This window comes from Pygocentrus nattereri, chromosome 5, assembly GCF_015220715.1.
Source record: "Pygocentrus nattereri isolate fPygNat1 chromosome 5, fPygNat1.pri, whole genome shotgun sequence".
NCBI lineage: Eukaryota > Metazoa > Chordata > Actinopteri > Characiformes > Serrasalmidae > Pygocentrus > Pygocentrus nattereri.
In genome coordinates, this window is record NC_051215.1 from 29087037 (window position 1) to 29103551 (window position 16515).

A 16515-nucleotide genomic window follows, 5' to 3' on the forward strand; every position below is an offset into this window, starting at 1 on the left:
ACTGCGCAGCTCAGCCACATGGCTAACATATATCATGAACTGAGCTAAAACTAAAAAATCCCAGCTCATGGCTGAGGAGTGTCACAGCAGGAATACGCTTCACACATCTTCAGTAGCGTAGATAGACATCTCCTCCACCATCTGTAGATCTGTCTTCATTCAGAAATGACCAGTGGTCCATGAGTATCTCTTCATCATGGTTCATTTGTGGCCACATCCGAATTATGCAGCTGAAGAGAAGCAAATCTAATCCTTTTATTTAATTGTGAATCAGATCTGATTTTTTCAGAGCAGTGTGAACTCCATCATGTTCAGTAAACCTGAATGGATTAAATAATGTTTAAATTAGAAGTGCTTGTAGGATTTATGCAACACTTTTACATCACATTTATGTATTTCTAAAGATTTAATAGTACCTTCTGTACTCACAGTGCAGTTCTTAGTAAATGTATTAAATGACAAAACATGTTAAATTCACAAACATTTATTGTAGCCCAAACTGCATTAAACAGTATTTGCTGAGTCACATTACACAACGCATGTAAACTTTAAAATCTAATGTGAAAGAAATAAACAAAACTTTCAGCTGTGATCAAATTCCCAGGTCTGATTTTCTATTCACTCGAAACTGAACTACTAATTAAAGCACATGTTTATGTGCACAATATTCCTATTGAGGTGCAGCTCTCATGCTAACCATCATCAGTCACTTCATGCTATGCCAATATGTCGAGGTCACTGTTGATTTGAATATTAATGGAATACATCTTTATATACTGCTTCACAATAAATCTTTCCCATTGTTTATTTAATCTACCTATTGCACTTGTTAACATGACAGTAGACTAGGCAAGGATGCTAGCTGGCTGGATCACTGGTGTTGTGTAGAACATCTCTCTAAATAAGCAAAATGAAACATTAATATGTGGTCAAAAACATTAAAAACACAAAGTAAGTTAATGAGCATCACTATTTTATTGCAGTTGCACTGAATAACAGGATGGTGGGAGACTTTGAAAAATAAAGAGCCATTTCATGTCCACCATGCCAGCTGAGGCAGTTTCCTGATTGATGATGCCTTTCTTGGTACTATTGCACACTGCCTCCTAATGAGATTCAGATTTAGGGGAAAACTCTAAAAGGTCTTATGCAATTCAATTAAATCAGTTTTGGATTTATCCAAATTGGGTGGCTTCTAATGAAAATAATTAGTTAAAGTATATTATTATGTCTTTTAAATAAGTTTTATGTAAAATATTTGCTTAATGTTTATGATGGCCATAAATCATGCACCTCAGTTGCAAACATCAATTCATGGCCATATGACTACAATGAGACCAATCAGATCGGGATTCGTTACAATTGTTGATGTTTTTTGTTTTTTTTTTAATTGCACTTCATTGGGAATTCACATGTGACTGCGGTCATCATTCCGAGTCAATAACAGTGGCTAACTAGATAAAATAAGAGCATTAGAGTATTTTCAGAGCACTAAATACAGATATGCATCTCAAACACAAACATGCACTTTCAGTCTAAGCAAAAAAAAAAAAATCTGAATAACCTAATAACTGGAGCTGGAATCTCAACAATATCAAACAAGCTGAATGATGTACAACAAACATTTAAATCTACCTAAAGCATTTTGACCAGTACACACGAAGGACAGCAGACAAGAAGAAATTCCCCCCTGAAGAACAGAAAGAGCTGATGGACAAACTGTTAAGACAATCACCTTGAAAAAAATACATGCATTTGGAGCTATCACTGTTTTGTGGACGAGCTAAAAAGAAATAACGGCAATAAAGCAGAAGCTTAATCACACACCTTCTCTGCTGAAATAATCTCTTCCTCTGGTCACTCTTCCTTTCTTCTCGTGCACCTTCTCACAAACAGTGCTTTGGCAATTTTCAAAGTGCGTCTTCTTCTTCTAAGAATTATTCATTTTTTCTGAATTTATGGGCAGTAAATCCCAACAGCCTGTCAATTTTCACATTGATGCTACTTAAAATCCGCAATACTGAAGTCAGGTGATCTCCAGCAACCTTGTGTTGGCATGTTATACGGTTTGTGTGTCCGTGTGCTGCAGTAAGTTTCCCTGTAAGGCCTCAAATAATAAGATTATTTTGTTTCTCAGACCATTGCCTTTGATCATATTAATATCACAATGCACAAGCTCAAAAAGAAGATCTGGCTTGATGTTTAGGTCTCAGAAGCAAAATCAGCACCAAGCACCATCCTGATGAATATATGATAGTAAATAATTCACTTACATTGTCCTTCACCAAGTTGGGACTGAGTTCTGTTTCAATACTCTTTCAATGCACTAAATGTCATCCGATTCATCTGCACAGGAAAGGGGTCCAAAGCACAACCGATGTTACAGAATGTTGGTCTATTTAACGGATATCCTATAAACATTTTCAGGCCTTTTTCCATTGATTTGCTTTTCCAAAGTTGAGATTAACATATCCTATACCTCCACCACTCTATAGGCAAAAGCCCTCTTCCCATATAATCATGTAGCTTATGAAGTGCCTCTGATAATGAGAACACAGGCATGGGCTGAAGCTACTTTACAGGAATGGAAACAGCTTTGTGGTTGGACAGTGACCAAATAATAGTGACCAAAAATGAAATTGCTTACACATTATAATCAACCTAAAAAAGGGGCTGGCAATTCGCAGGAGCATAAGAAAGCAGGCATGCAACAGCATAAGCTTACCCAGACATTGTATCAGCTTAGCCTATGCTAACTGGGTGTTATATTCGATCAGGGTTTTATATTTGACAAGCAGATAAAGGCGGTAGTTAAGTCCAGTTTTTACCAACTCAGACAGCTATCCAAAGTTAAGCCGTTTTTATCTTTCTCAGTAATTCATGCCTTTATTTCCACAAGACTCGATTATTGTAATTCACTATACATTGGTGCTGGTCATTTGTTGGTTGCTAAACTACAGTTGGTGCAAAATGCTGCAGCGAGGCTTTTAACACGTACATCCCGGAAAGAACATATTACTCCGGTCTTGGCTTCACTCCATTGGCTCCCAGTTGTTTTTAGAATACAGTATAAACTTTTGCTTTTAGTGTAGAAGCCTCTGCATGGGTTAGCTCCCAGCTATTTGGCTGAATTGCTTGTGCCCTATGTTCCGGCACGGGCCCTAAGATCTGCCGATCAGCTTCGGCTGGTGGTCCCCAAGTTGAGGCTGAAACAGAGGGGGGACCGTTGTGTAAAATGTGCTCTATAAATAAATTGACATTGACATTGGCATTAACTGGTAAGGTAGGCTAGAGCAAAATCAGATAAATACAGTATGGGACAAAGTATCTAGCTAACACTTGTCTAGCCTTTTTACACAGCTACTGACAATTTTATTCATATTATTAATATCTCTGAGCTTATATTCATAAATTTGTTTGTGTATACTGGAGACTTTATCCAATAACTTGCACTAAAGCCAGATCTTTATAAAAAGCATACACTGTGTGCACAATTATTAGGCAAGTCTTATTTTGGATTATTTTTATTAATGACCAGCTCCAGTGCTCTCGGTTAATACAAAATGTTAATAAACCTCAAACATGAATGTTTAAGAAAAATAAAGTGAAGTTTTGGCTTTCTTAGGAGAATATCTATATGTGCACATTTATTGGGCAACTATAATGGTGCAGAATTATTACGCAGTTAAATGAAAAACACATTTTCCCATCTCACTTTTTTATTTTCATCTGTTCAAGTGAGAATTATAAACAAACAACTCAAAGCTTTCCAATGAACATTTCTGAGAAAAAAAAAAAAAATTAGTGACCAATATAGCCACCCATCTTTTCAATAACAGTGATAAGCCTTCCATGCATGGAGTCTGTCAGTTTCTTGATCTGTTGACGATCAATTTTTTGTGCAGCAGCAACTACAGCCTCCCAGACACTGTTCAGAGAGCTGTACTGTTTTCCTTCAATGTAAATCTCCTGTTTAAGAATTGCCCACAAGTTCTCAATTAGGTTCAGGTCAGGTTAGGAAGGGGGGCCATGTCATAAGTTTTTCATCTTTAATGCCTTTACTGGCGAGCCATGCAGAGGAGTACTTGGATGCATGTGATGGAGGATTGTCCTGCATCTTTTTGAAAGATGTAGATTCTTCCTGTACCACTGCTTAAAGAAAGTGTCTTCTAAAAACTGGCAGTAGGCTTGGGGGTTGATTTTGAGCCCATCTTCAACCCGAAAAGTTCCAACCTGCTCATCTTTAATAATACCAGCCCATACCAGTACCCCACCTCCACCTTGCATGGGTCCGACTCGAAGTGGAGCTCTATCCCGTTACTGATCCAGCCATGAGCCCGTCCATCTGGTCTGTCAAGGGTCACTCTCATTTAATCAGTCCATAAAACCTTTGAAAAATCTGTCTTCAGATTCTTCTTGGACCAGTCTAGACACTTCAGCTTATGTGTCTTGTTCAGTGGTGGTCGGGTTTCAGCCTTCCTTACCTTGGCCATGTCTCTGAGCGCTGAACATCTTGTAGTTCTTGATATACTCCAGCTAGGTTGCAGTTCTGGAATATGACAGAACTGGAAGATAATGGGTTCCTGGGAGCTTCCCGCTTGATTCTTCTCAAATCCTGGGCAGTTATTTTGCGTCTTTTTTTCTCAGCACGTTTCTTGCGACCCTGTTGACTATTTGCAACAGAACATTTGATGGTTCTGTGATCACGCCCCAATATCTTAGCAATTTCAAGAGTTCTGCATCCCTCTGAGAGACTTTTGGTCATTTTTAACTTTTCAGAGTCAGTTCAATCTCTTTTTTGGCCCATTTTGCCTAAAGAATAAAGCTGCCTAATAATTATGCACACCTTGATATAGGATGTTGACCTCTTTAGGCCACACCCTCCCTCATTACATAGATATACATCACCTGCTATGCTTAAATCCATTAAGCATTCAAGTTTATCCAGCTTGGAGTTAGAAAATATGCCTAAAAATGATAATATGGTCAAAACACTCACTTGCCTAATAATTGTGCACACAGTGTATGTATTAGTATCACCAAACATTCACTACATGATCAATTTACTCTAGGAACAATCCAGACTGCTGATATTTTTAGAGGTGTGCACATTCTGATATTCTATTTTTTCACTACACTTATGCTTTGCTCTGACTTTTTGAAAAAAGGTCTGCATTACAAAGTTCCTTTAGCCAGCTAAGTAGCTTACTGAGGCTATCTTGCATTCCTATTAAACAACCACCCCCCGCCCCTCCCCCCTTCTCTTGTTGTTCCCTGATGTTTGGTGGGCCAGGACCCTAACACAGACCTAAGAAATACATTCATTTATTATCATAATACATCACATTGTGTCAAGATGTATCGTATTAAGAGGCTGAGGCAATGGGAACATAGACATGCTCCCTTAGTAGATACAGCTACAAGTCTTCATGTAATGTCCACGCAGCCCGAGGAAGGCACAGTGGGAGTCCGAGGAAGCGGCCAGAGAATGAGGGATAGTGAGGGACTAGGAGAAAGAGAGCGTGAAAGCGAGAGTTAGAGGGATAAGCTCTCAGTCTCAGACCGCACTGGTGTCATACTGAGTTCACACACATACACACTGAAATAACCCACCAGCGCATCCAGTTGACTGACCAGAAGAGACTTCAGTGTAGAATCAGGCCTGTTTCTCCATCGCCCTGGCAATGAGCCAGTCCTCCTCTGTGCTCGCCAAGACTCCTTCAGAGAGAGGAAGTTTCCAGAAGCACCATCTATCTAATGTGTGTGGAATGGCGTCAGCTTAATCTCTTCACCTCTCCTTCTCTGCTTGTGTCTTCTCTCAAATAAACCACAGTTTGACCAAAAATCTCATTTACACAGCTTTCTCCAGACACTAAATGTAGGCAAAAAGCAAAGATGTTTGGTGTCTGAAGTTTGCCTCTGCTCTGTAGTTTTGTACTGGAGCTATGAGACTAATATAGCAAACAAGTCAGGGAAGTTTAAAGCACACTAATTGGCATCAGTGGTGGCAGTGGACATTTTTTAAACAGACGCTGAAACATTTAAAGAGGTTGCTGAATGTTGCCGCAGCAGTCAGTTGGAGGTTATGCAAATGAAATGAGAAATTCACTTTCATTGGCCAATCAGGATGTCGAAATATGGAGCAGTAAGCTTTTTTTCGTCACAGCCACAGTCAAGCTACACGCTGAAATCAGCGCTGAGAAGATTAAAGCAACACTATGTAACTTATGGGGATCTGGAGACCTCTCTGGTGGAAATGCATAATTGTACACAACTTAGGGAGGAATATTTTGTATCATCAGTTGTTCTTCAGATCCCAACAAACGGATGATTCTAAGGATTGTGAGCAAGTTGAAAAGGTGTTGCAGGATGTTTCTTCTGTGGATGTAAGTGTATTCTCTACAACTGTCAACAGTATCTCCATCAGTATAGTGTTCATTTTGCATTAGAAACCTTAGCATTGAAGCAGGCCTTCTTTTTGAGTCTGTGTGATGTTAAAATGTAAAGACGTATGATGTGGTTTGAAAAACTACTGCAAAATCCGTCCCGACACTTCTGACTTTTTATTATTATTTCAGGTTTCACAGCAGAGCATGCACACAATATTTTAAAGTGTTTTTTCTCCTACCTCAGTATACTACTTCTTTCAGTTTTAATAATAAAAAATTTACATAGTTCTACTTTAAAGTAGCACTTTATGAAGTTTCAGTATTCTGTTACGAATCAAACAAGAGATAATCACACACAAACAATCACACACAAGCTACATTGGCTGAATTAAAAAAAAAAATTAAGAAAAAAAATTGGGCTTGCTGTCACCTCCGTTTCATCATTACTCTAGCCAACTCTGCATCCACTGTTATGCTGCCTTCAAATCCTTTCCAGAAATTTCTACACATGACTTCAGATATTGTAAGGATGCTGTAAGATATGCAGATATTGTAAGATATGCTTATTTTGCATAACTGCTCATTTGTATTTGTGCATGTGGGTTGTTTTTGACTGCAGTCTTATGTGTAGCTGCTCAGTAACTAAAACACAACTGGTTTACAGTAGCAATGACTGCTATCTTTTTTTTGACACTCCCAACCCAGGTTCCATTGAAAAATCTGAGTAAATATGTGGTGCCGTTCATGTATGCTTGTAAATATGAAATTTCCAACAGAGCTATATTTCTTTGTTCTGCTATTCACAGAATAGCCTTGATTCTTGATTACTCTTAAAAACTAATTCCATGCAGATCTCAGCTGGTCTATGTTCTGGTCTGGTGCTGGGTCAGCTGGGCACCCAGCATGGTCTTGCTGGTTGACCAGCATACCAGCATCCAAAATACAATAATGCTGATCTATACCACTTTTTCTAGTCCAGATCTGTATACCAACTCTGGAGCTGGTTTGTAAATGATCACAATTTGAAAAAAGAACAAGCTAAACCTGCTGGATTTGAGCAACATGACCACACTTTAACAGAGAAACAACTTGCTTTGCAGTAATGAAAATGAATCGTTAACCTGCACATTATACAAATGTCATCTAATGAACCAGTGCTTTGAAAGGCTGGCCTCGTATAATATATTTAGACATTTAGTTTCTACACCACAAGGCCTGCACTGTGTGGTTTTCTGAATGATTTTATTGCACAGTACCTGATTAGCATGTAACTACAGGCCTAATGCTACAATCACACACCTACTTCAAGCCACGTCAGCTAGTTAAGTAATCTTAAACAGATGTGCTTACATGGTTACTGGTCCTGTATGACACATTCATCTATTAACATGTACAAATATTTGTGGCATAGCTGAACAATAGTAGCAACCATTGTGAAATCTGAATTTTCACCATATTTTTTTTTCCAGATTTCTTCACTGCAGCCCCACATTAACCCTCTTGCAGCAATGAGAATAAGCTGTACAGCACAGGCAGAGCGGAAGTGAGTAATTTTGCTCAATATTAAATGCTTTTCCATTGCCATTGGAAGCTGTGAGTTGTAGAAAGCAGGCCTGCTACTGCTGAGAGGTAGTAATAAGTGGGAGCTGAAGCTATGTCTCCATGAAAAATCAGCACTCTGTAAGAGATGGAGCAGGCCATGCTGCATGAACGAAGTCTTTGGGAGGTTATGGCATCTATGCAAAGCTGTTAGCTCGTGTTTCACTGCACTCTCTTTATATTCTATGTGTGTGCTAGCATTTGTGTAACTGAGGTCTGTTCCATCTCCAGAATTTCTCAGCCAAAAGTTGTTGCACACATACACACTCCCACCCAGCCCAGACTCACAGAGACTCGCAGCCAAATGCTGCCACACTGAAGTAGAGAACACGTCTGAGTTGGTCCTCTTCCTGCTGGTCGGCCGGATTAGCACAGAGAATGAGTTCATTGCCCGTGATAAGATGTGTGTGCTTTCTCTCCACCCACAATTGGATCTGATTTTAAACTGGGTCGTTTTCTTTTCACAGCACAGCAGCCAAATCTTTTGTGGATTTGAGCTTGATCCTTCTTTTGCCTATGGCTTGATGAAGAAATTATACAGTAGTTCTGAGTCTATTACTGGAAATCTAATCACCCAACTGAATCTCTCGCTCTCTCTCTCTCTCTCTCTCTCTCTCTCTCTCTCTCTCTCTCTCTCTCTCTCTCTCTCTCTCATGCTCTCTTGCATACTTTCTCCCTCTATTCAATTCACTTTACCCTTGTAATGTCAAAGCACATACAAAGGTTTTGGCACCGTGGTCAAATTACATGTTTTGTTCATTACGTTTAAACAAATCCTTTACAGCAGGAGTGTCTAAACTTTTTTCAAAAAGGGCAAGATTAGACCATGTCAAAACACCTAAGGGCTGAAATAGAATTTGCAAAGAATTAAAAATATCAACATTTCAAAATACGAAAAATACCGCCATATAGAGCAGTCGAATGGAGTGATCCATTCTGAGAATTTGACTCCTTAAATGTGTTTAGAGGAGTTACGGCGTGAGCGCGAATCTGAGCTTTTCGTGTTTCCTATCACTGTATAAAACATGCACTAGACTTTCTTTGTTGTTGGATTGCTCATTCAGAGCAATTTGATTTGATAAGCAGTTATATCAAATGACTCACTTGTTAAACATGACGAATGTATTAACTATATGCATATTCAATATTTACTTGTTCAAAAGTATCATTTGTGAGACAAACACATTTTGAACTGTTTTTAGATCATGACCTATACATGTGAAGTACATGCAACAACAGCATTCAGAGATCAGTTTCTTAAATGGAAAGAGCAGAATAAACAGCATTAATAGCCATGATATTATTTTGACTGAACTAACTGCAGCTGAGAGATCCGGGTAGCTGCAGTTGCTTTAATGTCTATGCCCTCTTCTGAATATTGCAACATCTATGCTTTGTTTCATATCTAATGATATGACAGTGTTTTGATATATTAGACAAGAATTTTACTCAATAAAAAAAAAGTAATCAAACTTATATCTTGCCAAAATCTCAGTATTAAGTTTGTGCTTTAATTACACAACAATGTGATTTTACGGTGCTGCTGCCAGCATCAGGTGAAAGGATAAAATTACAATGTAATGGCCGGTGAGCCACTTACACACTCTAAAACAGGCTGCATTCGGCCCCAAGGCTGGACTTTAGACAAGTGACGGCACGTTATATATTTTGTTCATTTTTTTCTAATATGTTAGACTCAGCAAATAATTAGAAATGAAGTTTAATCAAACTTTTGCATATGGCTGTATATATGCAAAAATGAAAACTATGAACTATTACAATTCCTTTATACAAACTATAAGAAAAATAAAATGTCAATTATCTTTTTTTTTTTTCAAATAAATTGTCCTTTCAGTAAAAGTTATTTCATTTTTAGCATCAGGAAAAAACATATTTAATATATACAGAGGCCTCAACAACCAAATAGTCAAACTTTTCAGTATTTAGTGTCCACTTTGCCTTTATTACAGCTTCTCTTCTTTTCAGGAAAATGTTTTTCAAGGAAAAAGGATGGACAGAAACACCTGTGGATGTTTTCAGATCTGAAGCAGCTAGATTTTCTCCTCCCTCTCAAAGATGAAAGCTTTAAGTGCTGTTTTTCTGACAGAGACAGTTTTGATGGTCTAACAGGTCTTTGCATGGTTGAATTCAAAATGTAGTTTTGGAAACTCCTGTTTTTTTTTCACTTTTCATTTCTTTATGCCGGTAGATTTTTATATCTAATCTCCTGCTAAACATTAATACCTTGTAGGCTACTTAAAGGATGTTTTCACTGGAAATGAAATAAAGAGTAGTCTCTTTTTGCACAGTACTGCATACATAATAACAAAGTTTTTTTTTTAAATAATCAAATCCTCACGTTTCTAAATGTTCAGATTTTGTTTAAATGATTAATACATTCATTTTTAATAACCTCATACTCTTGGCAGTTTAGCAGGTGGTGCATCTCCACCTCTACCTTACCTGTTCTACAGTGACCACAGTATTTCCATTCTTGGTAGCTGAGACCTTTTGCATCAACATTTCTCATTTTGTGGTCACTGAGTCTGTATTAGGTAAGGATTCGCCTCTGCCTATATTTTTGTTTTAGAAAGCAAGTCAGCATATTTAAATTAATTTTCCTTTTTTACCAGTGTTGGGTAAATATGCATTGCCTAATTGAGTAATGTTGTTTTACTCAACATGTTGTTTGGGCAGCAGTGCTGCTCAGAGAATGTGGGTCGTTAAAGATTAGATTAAGAACTAGTCTCTGGACCAGCTAATGTAAGGGAATGTTTTCAGGAATGTTGTTTTGGAACTTGATATAAGATACATCCAATGTTCTTTTTGCAATATGCATTGTTAATTTAATTGTTATTTTATTTTATTTTATTATTATCCTTATTTTGTTGTAAATAGTCTAGAGATTTAGCTTTAATTTTTATTATTTATAATATTGATAAGGTTTATACTGTTTCCCGTTTCTACTACTGAGTGCCTTACTCCTGTTACTCTGCTGCTGCTGTAATACTGTGAATTTCCCTGCTGTGGGACTAATAAAGGATTATCTTATCTTATCTTAAAGGTGCAGTGTATAAGATTTAGAGGCCTCTAGTGGTGAAGTTGCAGATTGCAACCAAGTTAATACCCCTATATAAATAATAAGTGTGACTCTCCATTTGTCAAAATATGGGTTCTCCTGCTTTTTACAACACAAAATGTAGCACCGGCAGCAACCACTGATTCTTCTTCTTTTTGCATTTTCCAACACGTGCCGTAGTGCCACCAAATCAAGTTGCCACTTTAACCTAAAAACCAGAGCCAGTGTTTGATTTGTCCACTTCTATAGAAACATGGTGGTGCAACATGGTGACCTGTGTTGGAAGAGGACCTGCCCCCTACGTAGATATGGGGGGCTTTTTCTAAGCTAAAGAGATTCACCCCAATTTGTAGTTATGTGTAATTATATACTAATGAAAGCATGGTTTTGTATACTATGTTCTGTTTCTGTTAAAATATTCCCCTAAATCTTACACATTGTACGTTTAATGGGAATTTTTAAACTTCAGTAGAACGTTTGCTTTTCTTGGTTGAATAGAGGGCTCTGCAGCCCCCCCCCTCTTAGTTCTCTCTCTAATAAGAATAGAGTCTATAGTCTCCTGAATGTCCACTTTGAAGTATAGCTGTACTGATGTAGAGGACTGTAAACAATGTATGTTAGAACTTTCTTTTGATCTTTATATCTCAGACCATAGCACTCTTTTCTTTCACCCAATCACTCACACACATATTTATATATATTTTCCCGAGTGAAAATGGGTCCAGTTGTAGGTCGGATAGATGCTATCATCAGTGTGATGTTTTGGTATAAAGACAGCATTGATTTGACATTGTTTTCGCGTTAGAAGCTGCACAAACAGCCACAAGTAGTCACGCAAACCGCTCTACCCATTCATCTCCATTCTTGGCCTTTGACCTTGCTGGGGTTTGGGTATTGTCCTCTAGCAGGACCCAACACTAGTGTTTATATTAGACCCACCATAGTTCAGGAGAAAAATGGAAAACGATTTGGTGTTTTCATGAAAGCCGACTTTCCTGTTTATGTTGGAGGCACTTTGGGTTGTTGAGCACGGGTGAGGCCAGGCTTTGATCAGGGTGCTTTCTCACCCGTGTGAGGGGAGGAAGGAGCGGATTCAGACTGGGCTCTGGCCTCCCAGGGGCCGGGCTACAGCTTGAGGGCCCTCCACACCCGTGTTATGTCTCGGCACACGTGGCAGAGCATCTCATTTCCTATAGCATGAACAACAGGGACCAAGGCGGCAGCAGTGGTAGTGCCTGTGTGTTTGTGTTCCTCATTAATACACTGAACTGTGGTCTCCTGCTCATATAATATAAGTGGTTAAGCTAAGGTGCATGTGTGCACATGTATGCACAGACAACCCACAGAAAAACCGCCCTATAACTATTCAGTTATTAATGTTAAGGCTTATAGCACTCTTAGAAGTTATTACATGGTGGTTGGCTTGGATCCATGGTACTGCAACAGAAATAACCAATTTACTTTACCTTTACATTACATACACGTTCTTTAAATTTAAAAAATGGTTATTAATGCTGATGTGGTTATTTAATCTGCTCTTCTGTGTTAAAGGTGCAGTGTGTAAGACATAGTGGCCTCTAGTGGTGAAGTTGCACAGCGCAACCAACAGAATACCCTTCTATTACTCCTCTCTTTCCAAATGTGTAGTCGAACCTACAATGGCCATCATGTTTGTGCAATGAGGGTTCTCTTTGTTTTCCTTGTGCTAAATAACATGTATGATTCTCCATTTGTCCAAATTTGGGTTTTCAAACTTCTGTCAACACAGAATGATTAGCCAGCACCGGCAGCAACCACTGATTTTTCTTCTTTCCACATCTTCAATGTAAAAAGATGAAACAGACTTTATAGAGCCAGCATGGGGGCCTCTGTTGGAAGAGCACCCGCTCGCTATGTCGATATGAAGTGCTCAGTCTAAGCTAATGAAAACACAATGGTTCATGGTTACAGGTGATTTTACACTAATGAAAACATGGTCTTGTATACTATATTCCTGCTAAAAGATCCCCCCCTAAATATCACATACTGCACCTTTAATGATGTGGTTGCTCAGTGCTGCTGTTGCATTAATTTCATGTGTAAAGAACATATCAACTGAAAATGAATTTTTATTTAGTTACAGAATCAGAATCACTTTCTTTCACCAATACTGTTATAAATTATTACATAGAGGGATTTGAGTGCACACATGTGTGACATGTAACATACTGAACAGACCAGATAAACACACACACTATTAATAAGTATTTAACCAAGGCCCAAACAAAATAAAAGTAGAATAAAGAGTAAGAAAGAATACTATATAACTAACATTGATGTAATATATTGTGTTGCAAATGTGTACAATTCACAAAACTGAAAACTAACTGGATTTTTGTCTTTTGTAGGTGAGAAAGCAAGTCAACACTAATAAAAGTATGTTCATTGTCTTTAAGCGCTTTTTATGGCTGTTGTTTATAATATTTTTATAGAGGAAGCTGCAGTTGTACTGTCTGTTTTATCTCAATATGGCCATCTTTGTGGAGAGGTGTGAAATGTTTTCACAGCAGGAGGTTCTCTCCCCTCCCTTTTCACCCCATTGCTCGCTAGCAGCTCAACATAGTCACATAATTTTGCACATAGAGAAAAAGTAGTGTCTGAGTTAATGTGATAACAGAGTCACTGGAAAAGTATTGATTAATTGATACTAAAAATGATTAAATATTGTCTTCCATTCTGTGAATACCCACTACAGAACTTCAATAAAAAGGCTACAGGGATTAAAAAATAGGCCATTAAACATTAGAAAGTAGTTTTCGGAATTTTTTTGCCCAGAGTAAAGCTGACTCGGAAACAGACTTCAGTGTAAGGAAGCACACAAGGACTAACACTCATTCTATCAATGCCAAGGCGATTTCATCTTCATCTACATCAAGTCTTCACTTTAGCCTAACACATAACATAGAATATCAGAACAGAACATAATGTAGACACATAAAACAGTTAATGAGGAATAACTAAAACTATTAGATCCACATGTAAAACATTCCGGATTCACATGCAGTGAGAGGCGAACAGTAAAGCTGTATGGTAAAATTTATCCAGCAGCAAGATATTTCCAACAGCAAGATCCCTCACCTCACACCTCAGGGATTATCCACAATGCACCTACACAAAGAGAGTGTAGATAAACTCACTTTACTGATATACACACAGCGCCCTGTGTTCTAAACTTAGACCCTGAACTTGATTTTGACAACTTCCATATCTCCCACAGGTCCTTTGTGGCATGCCATGCTCTTTACTGAGCTTTTTGACAGAATCTGTTTTTTTTACAGGTCACATCTTTAACTTATAAACAGGTCTACTAATTCATTTTCCTCTGCTCAGCTGCTTGTCAGCACCCGGGCTGGCCGCTTGGAGGACTGGATAACACAGCTGGGAGCAGTTAGCATGTGATCAGAAATTTAGTTTGTTTTTACAGTTTAAATTTACATTTTCCAGATTATCACAGAAGTCTGATCGGCCTAAAATAGTTGAGGGGACTGGAAGGTCAGGAGAGGGTTTGTAAAGGACAGAGATTAGCACGGTTTCTCTGTTTGAGTCCATAGCTGCGTCCTGGGGTGCGACCGCAACTCCAAATGTTGTGAAACCACAATTAATTGTTCTGTGAAAAAACAATCCTTGGCTTGCCTAAAGTGTGCTTGTGGAAGAGCAGAAAGAGAGGATCTCCTCTATCGTCTCTGACTGAAAAAAGACTGTCTCAATAAAACTTACTTCAAGCATGACATTTAGCCTAGATCAGTGGTTCCCAATCCAGGTACAGGAGTACCACTGCCCAGTGGGCCTAGGCCTACCCACTTCTATCACCGGCCCACCCAAAATAACCACAAAAATTTACTTTCAATGTTAAAATTTTTTACAAAAAAATTTTTTTTTAAATATTTGAAATTCCATTGTTGACATTGACCAATCAAAATCCTAGTGTAATCAACTTACTGCTTCTCATGATGGTACAAAAAGAAGTGTTAGGATAAAATATATAAGAAAATACATCTACAATAATGCTAATTTATGCTAGTCCCCATCAAAAATTCCAGTAGCATATTGTTAGTGCTAAGCTATCAGCGATTCACCTGAACATTTTTTGGCCATTCCTGATTAAATGCAAACATTTGAAACTTGTAAAAGACATTTCATGTTTTATTTGAAGCTTGCAATATACATATCAGCCTTTAATTTACTTTGTAGCAGTTTTACAGTGACCCAGTAAAGATCCCAGAGCCAAGAAAGAACACAGAGACAGAGTTTTCCTTTTCTAACATGAACTGAAACACACTGGTCAGGCTACCGCTCATACTCACATGCATTGATGATCTAGAACTCACAGAAGGCCTAGAGCACTTTTTTTTTTTTTTTCTTTTTTTACACAAATTGGGTTCCACCCTTTGAGCATTAAAGCATGACTGGTTCACTTCAGTCAGTTATTGATTGTATTAGTGGTTACTCTGACACAGGGCTATAACCAATGGGACTGCTAGCTTGGCTGTATTTACCTAGATACCACTAATAATTAAGAATATAAAGACTGGACAATTACTTCCAACCAGACAAACAATGAAATAAGAGAAATACTATAATACTTGAGAGTTTAAATGCAACAAGCTAGAAGGCCCTGAGGGTTCCCCACTGCTGCATCAGAAAATGGTGGGCCATCACCCCAATACTTTTAAAAGTTTCAGGTCAAATGCCAGCTCAGCCCTGATATTCCACCCACCATCATGTGTCTTTCTGAAAGCACCTTTCTGTCTCATCAAAGAATCTTATGAATCTACATATGCCACTTTCTCTAATTACTACATCTTATAAATATATGCTGTTAGGAATAAAGGTTCTATGCAGGTACATTTTTCGTTCATAAAGGTACAAACAAAGTAAAGGTACCTTCAAAGTGCAACAGTGGTCTTAAGGTCCAATTGTGAACCTTAAATAAGTTTTTCCAGGTGATAAGTACATATTTGTATATTTTCATAACCTACTGTTTTAAAACAGAAGATTACAGTAAAAAGCCTGGAATCGAGACGGGGTGTGGATCCAATACAACTTAGAAAATATCATTTCAATGGATTGAAATGATTATGGTACAGTTATGTTCCCTGACTAAAGGTACTGAGATGCACCCTTCAGGGTGCCACCCCAGTGACAAGAGGGGTACTGCCTCAGTGATACTTTCAAACCTTTATTTCTGAGAGCGTATTAACTAAAATGTAATATATTTTTAAACAGTAACCTCTGAAAAAAGATGGTTCTTCAAGGGTTCTTTAGCAAAGAAAATGGTTCTTTGCATCATGAAAGGGTTCTTAAGGTTGGTGAAGAATAAGTTGTAAATGGTTCTGTATGGAACCTTTTTGAAAATGGTTCTATATAGCACCAAAAAGTGCTCTTTTAGTATTATAATATCAAGCTCGT